This window comes from Amblyomma mixtum, chromosome 3 (assembly GCF_055824585.1).
Source record: "Amblyomma mixtum isolate Tamu chromosome 3, ASM5582458v1, whole genome shotgun sequence".
NCBI classification, from domain to species: Eukaryota; Metazoa; Arthropoda; class Arachnida; order Ixodida; family Ixodidae; genus Amblyomma; species Amblyomma mixtum.
In genome coordinates, this window is record NC_143014.1 from 213,575,125 (window position 1) to 213,592,389 (window position 17,265).

General features: G+C 45.2%; 3 non-coding genes across 3 annotated transcripts; 2 read left to right on the top strand and 1 right to left on the bottom strand.

Moving 5' to 3' along the window:
• Window positions 1–2,619: 2,619 nt before the first annotated feature.
• Window positions 2,620–2,691, bottom strand: TRNAP-UGG (transfer RNA proline (anticodon UGG)). The gene has a single exon. It is a non-coding gene; the product is annotated as a tRNA-Pro (tRNA).
• Window positions 2,692–9,070: 6,379 nt separating this feature from the next.
• Window positions 9,071–9,142, top strand: TRNAP-UGG (transfer RNA proline (anticodon UGG)). The gene has a single exon. It is a non-coding gene; the product is annotated as a tRNA-Pro (tRNA).
• Window positions 9,143–11,532: 2,390 nt separating this feature from the next.
• TRNAP-UGG (transfer RNA proline (anticodon UGG)) lies at window positions 11,533–11,604 on the top strand. Its single transcript has one exon. It is a non-coding gene; the product is annotated as a tRNA-Pro (tRNA).
• The last annotated feature ends 5,661 nt before the right edge of the window (window positions 11,605–17,265 follow it).

The following is a 17,265-nucleotide window of genomic DNA, read 5'->3' on the forward strand; positions in this document are numbered from 1 at the left end:
CTGAGACGCTGGGCAGCGATCAATTGCGCAAGCCATATATGGCTTGCCTTATGCGCCTTATGTTTTATGCGCCAAAGCTGTGCCTTGGATATGTGGACCGAATAGTGGAGGGCTTCGGTTTAATTTCAGCCACCAGCCGCTCTTTACCCGGCACTGACATCAGAAAGAAACGGGAGTTTTTGCAGCTTGCCCCCATGTATATGCACCTGCCGTTGCCGCTGTTTTAACCCGCAATCCCCAGTTCAGCAGCAGAACACTTATTGCCTCCGTTAGCACCGAGGGGCACCCCCACGTTCTTTAAACAAAATATAAAAAATGGAATACACACTTACCTTCGTAGGACTCTCAGTGGTTATGTTTGTTCCACCGGACGAATCCTGCGACACCCGTGCCAGAATGGCATGCGACGTTGGTTATCGCATTGGCGTTCTTCAATCACATTGTCATCAAAACCCGCGACGCTGAGGTTATCAGTGACTCGCTCCGTACAAACAAAAAAGAAACCCTCAAGCAGTAATGCTGATTCAGAAAGCCCATTACTATGAGAATGCTGTGGAGCTACGCAGGTATCACTAGTATTCTGCGGCCATCTAGTTGCCCGCCATACGGCACGGTTGGTGGCGCCACCAACCGTGAAACACAAGAATAGCTTTTCACGTCAGTGCATTCTTCGCGAGTCAGCATCGTACTCTGTGTGCTTCCCCCATTGTTTTTCTCCATCTTTCATGCTGACTGAATTTCTGAAACATATACCATCATGCTGACTGTTAGTCTCTTCTAAGCTACTGCACCGTGGCCTCAAACGGCTGCTTCCAAAAAGCTGAGCTTACCTTTTATCGCGTACAAAGTAAGTATCGGTTGGAGTTCATGGCGAGCTCACTGCGTTTTGTGAATGGATGAAAATAAAAAAATAAAAAAAAAGCGCTGATGATATTGAAGGACTTCAGTGTCTCTCTACAGCACTTTAGTACTTTGCTTCCAGCGATTCCATCGTGCCTCCGATTCCGTCAACTCTGCTGATTACGGTGTCGTCCAGCGAAGGAGGCTTCTCATTAGTCATATATAAATCGGGGTCAGACTTTCCGTTTTAAACGGAAAACAAGATAACATACCAGTACACGTCCAATTAATTTGTTGATGGTGATTTTGTGTGAAAAAGGTGTTTTTGAGCTGTACGTCACCGCTTGCTGGGTACTGAGTGCCAGTTGAAGTCAGTCTCGAGACAAAGTAACAAATTACGAGGAACACGACGAGACAACGGGATCATGTGCCAGAGTAGTCCTGTTGTTCGTTTTGAGTGATTGCCGCGCGACATTAGACACACGGCTGCGCCCACTTCTCCTCTTTGTGAATCTTCGTATGCTAGCGTAGCGCCGTCTATTCATAGGCTGTCATCTCTTCCATGGCATGTAAGAACGGTGGCAAGTTTCTTGCCTTACGAGGCGTCGCCGAAGCGAGACCATGAACGAGCGTCCCCAAAGAGTGTCATGTCGCGGCTCTCGTGATGGTTTAGTCATCACATGGACCACACGATGCGCCGCGCTCTGTGCTCCTTCTAAATTTCTAGTGTGGTAGCTTTTCCTTTCTTTCCAGCGTAAAACTGTTTTCGTTTTGCTGCAGAGGCCTGCAGCAATCCTCGGTATGCATCCTTAGAGACTGCGATCTCTCGAAAGAGGAATGGCTTTGCGTCCTCAATCATCCCAAGGTTTGGATGGTTTGATGCCCTAGAGAGCCACGCTAAACAGCTCAGAAGCGAACCCGTTGGGCTGTGTACTTTGGCGGGGCCTGTACCTATGACAAACAGATAAAGCAATTCCGACATGAATGAGACAAGGCAGGATTACCGAGCTCCACTTGCGTAGACGGGACGTGTATGTGCGCGTAGGTTGACTGTTACTTCTCACCTATTTTGTTTTCCCTTATTGCGTTTTCGTGCAAACTAGTTTTTATAAATTAACTTCCATGTACTTTTTTTTTTCTCACGGCCTGACACCATACACCAGCGCTGTTACTTTATTCTAGGATGATAGCATTTAATTTCGTAACCAGTGCCCTAAATACTGTCAGTGTGTTAATTACTGCTAACTAATAATGTGTTTATTTTTAACGCGATAACGTTAAGGAGCACGCGTCGCAGAAAATCTGGCGTCGACGTCGTCGACCGCGAACGAAAAATCCAGCTGGGCCACCTAAGTCACGTAACCTTGTGGCGTCATCATGAACTTGCGCAAGGGGTTTGTGAGTAAACTTGGCATCGCACCGAGGCAGGGGGCGGTTAAATTAATGATTGGTCGCGCGAGATTATTCGGGATGAACAACCTGGATCGCACAAGTCCAACCCTAGGTAGCACGTAGCGGCGCATCGGTTAACCGCTGCACCAATGGAGTGGTATGAGGACTCTCAAGGATCTATGAAATGTAAGTAGAGAAAGACCAGTTCTGCATATATGGGCATTAAGTTATTAGCTATCGCATTATAAACTTAAGGGGCAGCTTATGTGTCCCCTCCAATTTTTTTTCCTCGCCTACAAGAAAAGAGAGACTGCCGCCAAAAAATTTACTTCGCGACGCAGCATGACGGGGCGCCCCTAAAAAAATAAAAATGGTTGAAAAAACGAAGGGCCCGTCCGGGATTTGAACCCGGGACCTCTCGCACCCAAAGCGAGAATCATACCCCTAGACCAACGGGCCACATGAACTAACCGTACGCAAAAGCGCATTTGAGTAAGATATCCCGAAATCCGGTTTTGCGTTTATTTTTCGGTTTCATTCTTCACCCGAGAGTCATCTTCGTATTCACGAAGTCCTCCCCTCCGCGACGGCTAGTTTAAATTCCAGAGGCGCTGCGTCTTTTTTATCGGACTGTGTTTTTCAGGTGCCCTTTGCTTTTCTCCGTCTTTCAAGCGTTGCATCGTACTAGGAGTACATTAAGGTTGTGACCAAAGAAAGGCGAACAAGTGCTCAAATGCGAAGATATTTAAATTGGCATGCCTAAGGCGGAGAATACACCGCCCCTCATTCAGGAGCGACAAAGAGATTCAATACCTGAGTGCAATGGGCCCGACAACCTACGAAAAGAAAACATGATCCCTCCTCTTGGAGGGGAAACGGTGTAAAGAGCGACTGTTCATAAGGAGGGAAGGAACACTGCTCACCAGAACAAGTTATTGCTACTACAAAACTATATGTATTTCAGTAACTAAGGTCAAAAGTGCAGCGTGGATGCAAAAAGTGACACGAAAGATTACCGTTCGCTTGTTGAGGTGAATCGACTCTAAATCTTATGCACCGCTAGAAAAATAATCTCGTTGCTGCTGTCGCAAAATGCTGAGCTCTGGCAAAAGGATACAGAAGACGCCGCGCGATCTGCGCTGATTGTTCGAGGCAGCGAAGGAAGAGTATTGTGAACGAGCAAGGACAAGTGAGGTAATACGCACGATGTCTCAGCGTGTGACAGTGTTTGTCACGAAAACCTGGGCATAAAGCTGAGCGCTGAAATTTCACAGTTAGATGAAAATGTAGTATGAAAACGGAGAGGAAGCGCACTTATTTCACTTCGCCTGTGCTGGCATAATTCTTGAATTCGGCCCTTACATCAATTCAATTATTCATCAGCGCTCGGAATACATCAGGGCCCCCTAAACATGTGAGGCGTATGCGTCGTGCCCCTCGCGCACAGAGCCAAACCGCGCCGTTCGTAGTATAGTCACGCATCTCCATGTGCCTCGTGCTAGATCGCACTCATTCTGGCGCTCATTTCACACCGCGAAGAAAAGAGCAGCTGTGGCAGCTGCAGTCAGCTCAAGGACTCGATCCCGAAGTCGTCGCAGCCGCGTCCTTCGATTGGTGAATGCCAGCCACGACAGCGCGTCGCGCTCGGGGCCTCCTGCCGCGCGCGCACGGACGATCCAGTTCCGGCATGCGCGCTCGAGTGTAGGCGTGAGACGTGAATGCTTCGAAAGTATCCCTGCAATCGGGGCTAAAGGCGCGAAGCATAAAAAAACGAACTTTTTTTTAGAATAAAACTGCCCGTCCAGGATTTCAACCCAGGACCTCTTGCACCCAAAGCGACAATCAAAACCTAAGACGAAAGATCCTTTTTTTTAACATGCTATTTAGTATAGTACAATGATGCGATGTTTTATGTACTTGAGCGATCTACAAACATTAAGAAAACAGTGGAACATCAACGCACATAAGCATTGAAGGACGAGAAAAGAGTATATTCGGAGCACATGGCTAATACATCATTAGCACGAGGAAGAAGTCAATTCGGAGCACATAGATAATACATCATAACACGACACATCTAAGCGATAGAGAGCTATAAAAAAGGCAATGAACAATACAGAACTAAGAGTGAGTAGCACTTCGGTTCATAATCGGTCCGGGCGTACAATTCCTTCAGGCGTACAATCATTCTACAGAAATTTAATTTAGCAGAAACAAAAATTCGCCATGTCGATCCAGCATGCGTGTTTTCCACAGGCTGTGTAATCCAATTAAAATTAACATATCTAAGGGTAATAAAGAGAGCGTAACTACAGGAGCAGTAAAGGAAAATGACGAAGAGGTTAAAAGTGCAGTCATTAGAGTAGCAAATTAGAGGATTGACCAAAGCGTAAAAACAAGGTTTTGTTACAGTTACTGTGCCACAGGACCGGCTAATTTGCTTTAAAACATTGTAAAACTGAAAGCGCTTTAATTAGGGGTTGGACTTTGGGTTTTCATTTCATGAAAACGCCGGAGATTTTTCAGGTGTTTATTTAAAAAAAGAATTTTTTTTTTGGTTTCTTTCGGAGAATATTATCTTCGATGGAACAATCGTCGATAACGGAGTCCATCTATGGGGTTACCAGTTGCCGTGCTGATCAGTTTTGTAACTAACCAAAGATATAAGTTGTAAGCTGCTAATTGCATTTAGGTTGTTCAGACACAGTAACAAATGGGAGGTAGTATAGTGAAGGTTTACCTCTGAAGATAATTCAGAATTATTCATCCATCGTTGTCAATGCCACTAGTGTCACCACAGCAACCACTCCTCATTACTGTTCGTTACTACCGCTCCAGTGAAGTTACAGTATTTCGCCAGATGGTGTTTTCAGGGTCTGATAGCCCAGGAGAGCTTTTGGGACGGGAGCTTCCTTTTGTTAGGATGCGCTTACTGGAATTAACGCTTCGCAAGTGAGGATAATAAAGGCAGCCGTGATATTTGCCACTACCGGTATGGCGCGATGGTGCTGTTCATTACTGACCCTCTTGATAATGTGCAAAATTTGTAACACGAATGTAAAACCATGAATGCTCATACCTGGCCGGAATATGCTCGCCCCCTGCTGAAATTAGACCGTTCTTCTGAGTTGAACTAGGTGGTTCGCGTGTGAATTTTCGAAAATTTTTTTAGTGTCCGCGTAAGGAATACCCCCAAATATTCCATAAAAGGATTAGGAGCTTGGTCGGTTTCGACTGCATCGCCCTCAGCACGTGAGTCACTTGGTTTATTAGAGTTTCCTTGTACCATAAGTTTAGTGATGCAGTCTACGCCCGTGTTTTTCGTCTTCGAGAACTCTCCTCGTCATCACACAGGTTATTTCATTTTTTCTTTACGCATTGGTAATGCGGACTTGTTGAAGTGCATAGGATTACTTCGTAATTGAGAAAAGTGCGCCTATTTCCTTCGTGGCGGGTTATTGACCCAGGCGTTCTTAGTATAGACTGAGAACCTAGGTTGGCTGCAGGAAATATAGTTGACTCGTCGCTAGGCTTATTGTCTGTATTGTTCTGTTATTTAATCAACAAAGTGGACATTACCGCTACTTGTTTATTCCTACTTTTCAAGGCAGGGATAAAGCTGTACAACTTCCTAACACCAGTTTCTTTTCCTGATGAACTAGGCTGGTGATCTGACCTTGCGCGTGTCAGGTGTTTAGATACATCTCTGTCTCTGCCGTTACGTGCTCTTCGTTGACAATATGTTAAAGACATTAAACTTACATGACATAACTTTGGTTGAATTCCATTGAACTCTCCACAACCCTCGATGACCGTTGGGACGGAGGAATAGTTTGTGGGAGCTTTCTGTTTCACAAGCAGATGTCAGCAGTCCTAAAGCCCGGTGCCGAATATGGTGGCGCTCTTCGAACTCTCTGTGAAAAGGCCTGCACACTTGGCCACTTGACCACTTAGATATGTAACTTGTCCTAATGATCATAATATGCTAGAAATAAATCTAAACAGCATTCTTACCTGGTGCAGTGAATGGAGCACGCATACATAACGCTCAGAAATCAGTACTTCTACATATCAATCGTAAAAAATCCTCACTTAATTTTTCCTGCGCACTAGATTCTTCACCACTGCCGAAACTAACAACTACAAATACTTGGGTGCTACCTTGGCACGTACATTATCGTGGAACATGCATATCAATACCATTTGTTCTTCCGCTTTTCGTGAACTCTGCTTCCTCAGACACAAACTAAAAAATGCTCCTCCTGATGTAAAATTAGTCTTTTACTATTCATTTGTTAGACAGAAGCTGGAGTACGTATGCATTGCAAGGGGTCCTTACACCAAGTCAAATATTAAGCGTCTCGAAAGAATACAGAGAAAGACACTTAGGTTTATATTTAACCGATTCGAAAGACTGGACTACCGCTCTAAAATCATCACAGAAAATTCTATACCGACCCTTGAATCATGCCGAAAACAGCGGAGGGTTGAATTTCTAGTCTTCATTTTAACTATAAGCTTGAAATAAACGAGTCGTGTTATATAACACCAGCAATAACACGCCACACAAGGCATAGCATCCTGATTCACTGACACTCTAGTACGCTCGAACAGATACCTTTAAGTTTTCCCTTTCCTTGTAAAGTATTGAATTGGAACGATGCATCACTGACAGCTGCATAGCATGACAAAAATTTGTGTACTTTGCTGCTTGCCCTATCTCGATTTGGGCATTAATGTTTTTCATGCCCATCTGCTTGGAGCCAAGGGTCCTCAGTATGTACTAAATAAATAACGAATAAATAAATAATCTTTAATGATAGCCGTTTTTAGTCGGAAACATACTTTAGCAGGATAGTAATACCCACATTGGCGGATTCAAACAATTAAATTTTTAGCTGTAACATCTAGGCGCCTGGTTGCAATTAGAGATTTGTAGTTGGCCGTTAATAATAGCCACAAAAGTTTTTAGAATTTTGAAAACGCTGTTGTCCAGGTTGCTGTGTCCAACAAATTTAGGCCATTTCATGCGGCATTTGAGGGAAATGCAATAAATAAATAAATAAATAAATAAATAAATAAATAAATAAATAAATAAATACATAAATAAATACCATCGTGTCATACCCTCAAGACCGAGCATAAGTTACCCCGGCAGTTTTAGTGTGCTAGCTCTAAGGTCCCCTACTCACCGATTTCGCAGTTCTTTTTCTGCAGCTTGCTTGACCTTTAAAACCGAGCCTCGAACCAAACCATAAACCGATGTGCTAGCTCAACTAATTCGCATTTACCCTAACCACACTAAATTGCACGTCGTTTTCTTTCCTTTACACCTCAAGCCTCGACTCCGAAGATGGTTTCAAGGCGTACGCATAGCAGGCCTACGCGCTCGCGCATTTGCCGGAACTCGTGTGTGTAGGAGACGCGAGCGGGACGCACCGGCGTGGCTGGCGTACAGCAATCGGAGAACGCGGCTCCCGCAGCTTCCGGTTTCTCTGACTGCAGCTGCCACAGCTGCTCTTTTCTTGGCGGTGTGAAATCAGAACACGGGAGCTAGCCAGCACGAAACACGGGGAGATATCTGCGTCTTTTTCTACTACGCCCGACGTAAAGTGGCGCTGTTCGGGCAGGCATACGGAACGTACGCCTCGCATTTGTAGACTGACGCATTTCGAACACTGAATAATAATGAAATACAAGGCAGGGGCGAATCTAGGAATTTTGCCACCACAGGTAGAATGAAATTAGTGCTCCCGCTCTCCAGTTTAATACTGTATTTTGATCACAGTAAGAAATTCCAGCGCTCTTAGCATAGGAGCTTTTAGTCGAGGTTCCCATAGTTAACACATTCACACGCTGAGTGAAACTTGGCGCCGATTGCCTCACTCCTACTACTCGCCTTAGTTTTCCTACATCGCGCCAAAACGTATGTACTTTGGAAACGCTGGCAGGGAAAGCAACCTCTCCAGAATACGTAGCTCATCGCAACAGCCAAAATGTGTTGGCCCACAGCGCCGAGTGTAGCTCCGTTTTATAAATTATAAAACTGATACGAATATTACTTACGGTCGACTACACGCCTCTCAATAGACTAACAGCAGTCAATATTAGTTAACCAGCCTACGAGTTATCCCGTCTTAGCTGCATTCTAATGCTCTATACCACCGTCGATGCTATGGCTAAGAAAGCACCATTCGAACTCAAAAACACTATTTTGAAAAATTGCAGAATATCTTACCTGAAACAATCCGTACTGCAGAGTATTTTGGACGCAACGCCCGCGTAATTTCAACTAGCTGCAACGGAGGGCTTTGTGGTTGGGAGTTCTTGGGTCATTTTTACCTACAGCAAGACAGGAATGGAATGAATTGCCAGATTCCACTGTCATAGAACGTGATCTTATCACATTTAAAAATCTGTAACTGACTGGCTTAGAACATTACAAAATTATTTAAATTTCTTTTCAAACCATTAGTTTGATGTACTTCAGCAACTCCTCTGTACTTCCTCAGCTCCAGTTGATTGCATTCACAGTAACAGTTCTCATTTGATTCTACTGGCTTTTTCTTCATTGCACTCATTGTGTATATATACCTGTCTAATTAAATTTTTGTTCTTATTTATTTATGTTGACTTTATTTAATATATTGTTCCGTGTGCGGCAGCCCCCCCCCCCCCCCCCAACCTTACGTAATGCCCTGGAAAGGGCACTTAAGGGTCCAATTTCAAAACGGGTGCAAGGGTTCCTCTCGGCTGAGGAAAAAAACCGAACGAGATCTTTAAACCGGTATGCTCTGTATCTTGCGCAAGGACGTGTTCCTAAACCGCCTTCCCTTGTGGCCCGTTGGTCTAGGGGTATGATTCTCGCTTTGGGTGCGAGAGGTCCCGGGTTCAAATCCCGGACGGGCCCGTTTCTTTTTTTTTTTTTAACTTTTCGATGTGTGCCCCGTCATGCTGCTGGACGAAGCCCCGTTTTTGCGGCAGGTCTCTTCATTTTAGGGTGAAGTGAGGCACCGTTGAGCTCCCTTGGGCAACTGCGGCAGGAGTAGCTGGCAGACATGGCAGTATTGAATTCCTGTAAGGCAGTTAGAGAAACTTAAACATATTTCTTGTGGATTTTAACTTAATGAATTACTTTTATGTTCTAGTAAGGAGCATGTAATTAATTGCTATTCAGCAGTAATTTGAAAGTGAAAATAATTAATTATTGTAGAAGTTATTTTTGTTAAGAATGCACCACTGCTTCTAATGTGGTAATAATTTCTCATTTGCGGGGTCCGGCACCTCAACAGCAGCAGCAGCGCGGGAAAAGCCTGGGCCAGCAAGCAGGCTGAGTTGCACACGTGGGCGGATGGCTATGTGCGCGAAGACTTAACCGCCGCATTGGAATAGAGAAGAAAGGAAACCTACATGGCCTCCGGCGCATATCTACACCTGGTTTTACCATTTTTAAGTTCTAAGGAAGGACATTAAACCTTTTCGTCATGCAAAAGATATTGTTGCTATAAAATGCATCACCAGGACGGCTATTCAGCACGGCGAATTGGGCACGCTGTCTTCAAAGCAGGGCAAAAACATCGACGGCCACATTGAAGCTGAGCTGCTACTGCGATAAACTGACAGGTCTGAATGGTTGGGGGAGGTGCGGCCACTAACCTTTTGTGAATGTGCAAAGTAAAACAGTTTTGGTTGGTTTATCAGGGTTTAACGTCCCAAAGCGACTCAGGCTATTAGGAACGCCGTAGAGAAGGGCTCCGGAAATTTCGACTACCTGGGGTTCTTTAACGTGCACTGACACCGCACAGTACTCCGGCCTCTGGAATCTCACCTCCATCGAAATTCCACCTCCGCGGCGGGGATCGAACCCGCGTCTTTCGGGTCAGCAGCCGAGCTCCATAACCACTGAGCCACCGTGGCAGCTAATTGTAGCGATATTTTAATCTGGTGAGCAGTGTGTGCCTTTCTTCTGCGTGGACAGACTCTACATGCTTACAAAAGCAGCGATCATGTTTCAACGCGATAGCGTTAAGGGCCCCGTGTCGCAGAAAAGCCGGCGTCGGCGTCGGCGGCGTTGGCCGTGAGCGAAAAATCCCAGAAGCATTAATAAATAACTGCGAGAAGGAAATTGGTGGAGTTGGGGAATTGAACCAGGGCCTAGTGAATGCGGTGTTGTCTTATAGGGGTGCTTTAGAGACATGTACTGTCGTGTCCATTTCCTTTCCTTAAAAGTACTATGCAACGATTTAAAAGCCGCTTGTAAATGTTTTCAGCGCTTAGAAATGATGCTAAGAAGCATTCGCACCAAGTATGAACCTTCGGAACTGAGCCGTCAATTTATTATTAATTTTTAAAAATATGTTTTTTTTTTTTAAATTTGGCTTGCCGATTGGTGCCTTCGTAGTGACCGATTTTGAAACTAAAATCGTGAAAATAGACGTCACTAGTCCCGTGACGAGCACAGGCCTCGCCGTATCTTTTGCTTCGCGATGAGTCACGTCCGGTACTAATTCTTCCCAGGCCCGTGTTCGCCAAACTTAACAGTCCCCAGGAAAGGAATTTGTTGTCATTGGGCACACACCAATCGAAGAGCACAAATTGCCATTCTTTACACACGACTCCATAAAAGCCCGCCCTCGAATTTCTGCACGTTAGCCACAGCACGTAGGCACACACACCACCAGCCTTCCGCAGGCAACCGCTGTTTCTGACGCTGCGAAATAGGAAGATCGTGTTCTCGGCGTGTCCGTTCGTCCCGTAGGCTTGCTTCTCAGCGACGTGTACGTTTCTCCAACCGGCGGGTTACGGTGAACTGACCCCCGCGCGGAGCCAGCGTTGCTTGCGTCACGCCCACGCCGTCGCACCTTGGCGAGGTCGCCGTTCTAGGGTAGCCTTGTGTAGCTTCTGCCTCATCCGGATACTCGATACGATGCGAACTGGAGCTCCGTGTACGGTCGACGCGTGCTCGTTGCCCTCGTCGACGCGTGCTCGTTGCCAGGCCATAGTTGCTATCCGCCCTTAAACTCTCCACGGTATACTTGGCATCAATGAGACGCGCCGGTGCCTTCGCAGACAGTTCAGACATAACAATAGCATTCCTTGTGTGATGTAACTGTTGTTCAATTCTGAACATGCAAATATAGATGTTACCTGAACAGTATAGTGCGTTAAACAGACGCAACGCCTACCGAATTTTAACTAGCTTTAGGGACTTTAGGCTGTAAAATAAAACCGAAAGATAACATAAAAGCGGATTTCTCTATGTCTTACTCATGTGCGTGTTTTTACATTATCGCTTCAGGTGGCCCGTTGGTCTAGGGGTATGATTCTCGCTTTGGGTGCGAGAGGTCCCGGGTTCAAATCCCGGACGGGCCCTCTCTTTTTTTTTTTAATCCTATTTTCCAAAGTATTCAAGCCATAGCATACAGATGTCGTTTCGCAAATAAGAGCTATGCTTGCTTCGATGGATTCCGAGCGATTGATCAATCATAGTAACCAGCGCGGTGCCGTTTAGCATGTTTCTGCTGCCCCGCCGAAGTCATGGAGAGAGAGAGTAAAACGTTTAATTCATAATGTGCTTGGGTAAGCCCTCATTCCAGGAACCCACAGACTTTCGCCGCTGCTCTTGCCTGGTTCACCAGCGAAATCTGGTCTTCCGAATGGGAGCTGGACAGCGCCGCCTCCCAGTCCTCACTTGTTTGGTTATTGATTCTTTGCATAGTTGGATTTTTTCTGGCATGCTCATACCGTATGGTATAAGTCAGCTACTTCACCATAGAAGGCGCAATGCGGATAGTACGTATTTAGAAACATATAGCTGAACTTGACAGGATTTATATAAGTATCCACAGAGCAAAACACAACGTGAATGAATAAATGTGGAAGAGCTACCGAAATGGCGCTTTAAAACAAAGTGCTCATTAACTTAGATAAAGCTGAGTAAAGTGACGCAGGCAGTTGGCCAAAATGGGATAATGATCCATCTAAGTGAACAAACTAAATAAAAAAACATAAATTCATGTTGCGAACGCTAGCAATAAATAAAAATGCTGCGGGCGCTAAATGGGCATTCATTATAATAACAAATTAGATGATTAATAAAGCCGATAAAAAAGTAGACCCTATGACACTGACAGGGCCACAGAGCCGGCTAATTTGCCCTGGGACGCTGCAAAACTGAAAGTATTCTTTGTGATTATGGGTTTGACTTTTCGGTTTCAATTTCGAAAATACAGCCGGCTTTTTTCGGTGTTTATTTAAAAAAGCATCGGATTCTTTCGGCGAGAATTATTTCCTACGGAAAGATTGTCGGGTTCGTTCGGAGATATGCGAGGCATTCCTGTGCGCTCAAACCTCATGTAGTACAGAATGCGTCTCTTTTGTTAGCACCAGCAGTTAGTTGCTCTCCACTGCTGACGAATGCGGGGCCGTTTTTTGTCCTACTTCATTTGGTCACTGAGTTTCCCTGGATCGCAGGTAAGCAAAAGCGGACATACCATGAGAATCTTGAGGAAAAGAGCGCAGGAACAGGGACAAGAGAAAAGAAGACGACGGGACAGCGCCTGTTCCGTCGTCTTCTTTTCTCTTGTCCCTAATCTTGCGCTGTTTTCCTCAAGATGTACCAACTCGGTCAACTCGCCGTTTTACTGAATACCATGAGAACTGTGACGCAACTACTAGATAGCGACATCTGACGGCGCGTTCCTTTATGCGCCCCTCCTAACAGCGCTGTCCTGCTCACGCACTCATTTGGTGCGACGTAGGTTTTCTGATGCAAAAAGCGCAAGGGAGGGCTGCTTAATTTCGCGTACTATAACCTGACTGAGTGATCGAATTAGCGCATGTTAGCTGTTTCATCAATCGATCTCTATCGAGCGCTAGGCAATTTTTTCGGGGTCATCTTCGTTTGAAATCCTAGCAGCACTTGCATCAGGTCATTTGCGCACAAGGACTCGCCCTTCTGAAGTCTAAACGCACTGGTAACCATTTTCTTTCGCTTTGCGTTTTGCGAGGCAGCGCAGCCGTGTCTTGGTTGCCGTCAGGTTCTCAAAGAATATGATTCCAGGTTTCTTAGTCTTCGATTGCTTCTTTCTCTAAAACGGCTTTGATCGAACATTTCGGACGGCATAAACATGCATATATCGACGCAATAATACCATTGTTTGCGAAATTTATGCACTTCACAATTTAACTACTGCATCTGATCACCTGGCTGCATTTCGAGATTTGTAGCTGGCCATTGGTAACACCTGTAACGGTTTTTAGCACTTCGTAGGCGCGCTGTTGCCCGATGTTGTGGCTCAACAAATTCAGACCATCTCATGCTCCATTCAAAAAGCGCGCGACTGTTAGCGCTCTCAGCAACAGCCACCTGTACACGTGACTCAGCCAGGGCCCTCATTAACCAGGCCACTCATTACAGTAGTTTAAAAGGTAAGTTTAAGAAATTTTTTAACCAGCTTGCTAGAGAATAAGATTAACCTTTTTTCCGAACTCCGCGAGCACTGCTATTGCTATTCCGCAAAAGCCACCTCTTTCCCTCATAAAGGCTATGTTTAAAGATTAGTGCCGCGCTTCGTTGTCACCCCGGGTGTAAAGAACACCAATGGTGTAGTGCGTCGGAACTGGCGCTAAGCCTCTAGATTATTAATCGGCAGATGCCGCTTGGTAATATGACCAAAAAGTAGCCTCAATACCTGTGCGTAAATTTGCTTTTATATGCATGTTAAGTGCATATGCCAACTGTGCCACTCGTTGGAGCCACTTGAAGCGACTTTGTCTAAGTGCTATAAACAATGCGGATTTCAGTGGCTTTGGTATTATGGGTCACAAATTGAAGGTATTGGCTTATGCGGATGACCTCGCGTTTTTCTGCTCTGATAAGCCAAGCGCGACCGCATGCAGTCTGCTTCTCGTCACTAAAATTTATTATGCACTGGAAGTTATTCATTGCATAAGACTTTATATCAATCTTTTCGACAGAATTTCCGAAACTTTGGTGTGGGATTCGTCTTTTGAATAAGTGGGGCATGATAACCTTTTCCAGCCTACAAGCGCTGGCGGCCTCGGTTTACTCCAGCTGTATGTCCGACAGATGGTTTCACGTTTCATGTTTTTTACGGGACACTGTACACTCAATACTGCGTGCATTCCTCCAAGTAAATTTAGTCCATGCTTTAAACAGCTTCATTGTGTCTTCTGATGTTTATGATCTTCCGTGTTGATGGGGATTCATGGCTGAGGTGTATTTGTCTGTTCTTTTGCTACTTGTTCGTTTCTCCCCTGAGTTCCTTTTTTCGGTGTCGAGGAAACGCTTGTACAGGGACTTAATCTCTATGCTTTTTTCTGCGCCAATGTATGCGCCTGTGTATTTCGGTTTACCGGGACATGACGTACTCAAGAAAGTACGTAAAATACCGCTCTCGCCATGTACAAAAACATTTTTCTTTAAGCCAGACACTGAGACAATATGAGTCTAAACGTGGTTAGATAAAAAGGGTATTTTCGTGTTCACGGTGAACTGTCACCTTTGTGACGCTCCTGAAAAGATTGAGCATAGTTTCATCAGTTGTAAAGATGCAATAATCTTCTGCAATACACTTTTGCATCATGCAACGGACATTCAAAAAAAGTCCCAATTGGACACCACATTCTCTACCATTTCTCACTGCACAACCACTTTTTGATGAACCCTTAGATATGTTACTTTTAATTGGATTACACAGCCTGTGGAAAACATGCATGACGGACTGACATGAATTTTTGTTTCTGCTAAATAAAAATTTCTGTAGAATGATTGTACGCCTAAAGGAATTGTATGCCCGGACCGAGTATGAACCAAAGTGGTACTCACTTTTAGATCTGTCTTGTTCATCGCCTTTTTCTAGGTCTTTATTCCTTCGATGTGTCGTGGTAAAATCTATTTTCTATGTGCTCAGAATTAACTCTTTTCTCGTCCTTCATTGCTTATGTGTGTTTATGTGCCACTGTTTGCTTAATGTTTGTAGATATAAATAAACATCGCATCATTGTTCTAAATTTCATGTTAAAAAAAAAGTACCGTTGGTCTTAGGTTTTAATTCTCGCTTTGGGTGCAAGAGGTCCCGGGTTCAAATCCTGGACGGGCACTATTCTTCCGAAAAGCGTTCTTTTTTTTTTCTGCCCGCCTTTAGCCCCGATTGCATGGATACTTACGAAGCATTCACGTCTCACGCCTAAGCGCGAACGCGTATGCCGGAACTGGATCGTCTGTGCGCGCGCAGCAGGAGGTGCAAGCGCGACGCGCTGGCGTGGCTGGCGTTCACCAATCGGAGGACGCGGCTGCCGCGACTTCGGCATCGAGTCCTTGGACTGAGTGCAGCTGCCACAGCTGCTGTTTTCTTCCCGGTGTGAAACGAGCGCCAGAAGGAGTGCGATCTAGCACGAGGCACACGGAGATGCGTGTCTATGCTACGACCGGCGCGGTTTGACTCTGTGCGCGCAGGGCCACGACGCATACGCCTCGCATGATTAGGGGCCCTGATGTATTCCGAGCCCTGATGAATAATTTAATTCATATAAGGGCCGAATTCAAGAATTATGCCAGCACAGGCGAAGTGAAATAAGTGCGCCCTCTCTCCGTTTTCATACTACATTTTCATCTAATTGTGAAACTTCAGCTCTGAGCTTTATGCCGTTTTTTTCGTGACCAACACTGCCCACGCTGAGACATCGTGCGTACTGCCTCACTTGCCCTTGCTCGTTCACATTACTCTTCCTTCGCTGCCTCGAACAATCAGCGCAGATCGCGCAGCGTATTCTGTATCCTTTTGCCAGAGCTTAGCATTTTTGGACAGCAGCAACAAGATTATTTTTCTAGTGGCGCTTATGATTTAGAGTCGATTCACCTCAACAAGCCAACAGTAATCTTTCGTACCACTTTTTGCATCCACGCTGCACTTTTGACCTCAGTTGCTGAAATACGTATATAGTTTGTAGTAGCGATAATTTGTCGGGGTTACCTGTGCTCCTTCCCTCCTTATGAACAGTCGCTTCCGCTCTTTACATCGTTGCTCCTCCAAGAGGAGAGTTCGTGTTTTCTTTTCATAAATTGTCGGGCCCGCTGTTCTCAGGCGTTTACTCACAATGTCTTTGTCACTTCTGAGAGAGGCGCGGTGTATTCTCCGCCTTACGCATGCCAACTAAAATATCTTTGTATCTGAACACTTGTTCGCCTCGCTCAGGTAACATCTTTATGGGACTCCTAGTGCGATCTAACGGTTTGGCGACTGAGAAAATTAAAGGGCACCTGAACAACGCAGTCTGATAAAAAGACGCAGCACCTCTGGAATTTTAACTAACTGTAGCGGGGGGCTTCGTGTATAAGAAGATGACTCTGGGGTGAAGAGTAAAACGGGAAAAATAAACGTAGAATCCGGATTCCGTGATATCTTACTCAAGTGCATGTATCTGTGTGGTCCCTACACGTGGCATAGCGACGCTGCCTCTCAAGACATTTCTTAATGACAAGGGGATGTTTGTACCCTGGAATGTGAATTGCCGTCTGTGTAACGTGCCTGAGACAATTGATCATTGCTTCATCCTGTGCCGTGATGCCATGTTCTTTTGGGACATACTACAACGAACTCTTAAAAAGGACATTGAAATTACACCATACACTATTAGATTTCTGCCTGTTGACAAAAACTCTGTTGTGCCCTATGATCTGTTTAAGTTGATGGGACTATTCAGTCTTTGGAAAAGCCGTATGATGGACAGACATGCCGAGCCACCAAGATCGTCCAAATCTGTGTTTCGTGAACAGTGTGCTTTGGTGAGGAGTGTATATGCTGCACGCGAAGAACCTCCAAGCTGGCTGCCGTGCCTAGATGCATGTGTGTGCCTCCCTGAATTTTGATGTTTTGATGGGGATGCAGTGTTGAGTTAGGGCTATGGCGGGCTCCTATCAAGCAACCCGGTAACTTGAGACGCGAACCAGTCTGATTGAAGTTTTCCTCCTTTCTACGGAAGTTCTTCCATGCAACAAAGAAAAAAAAA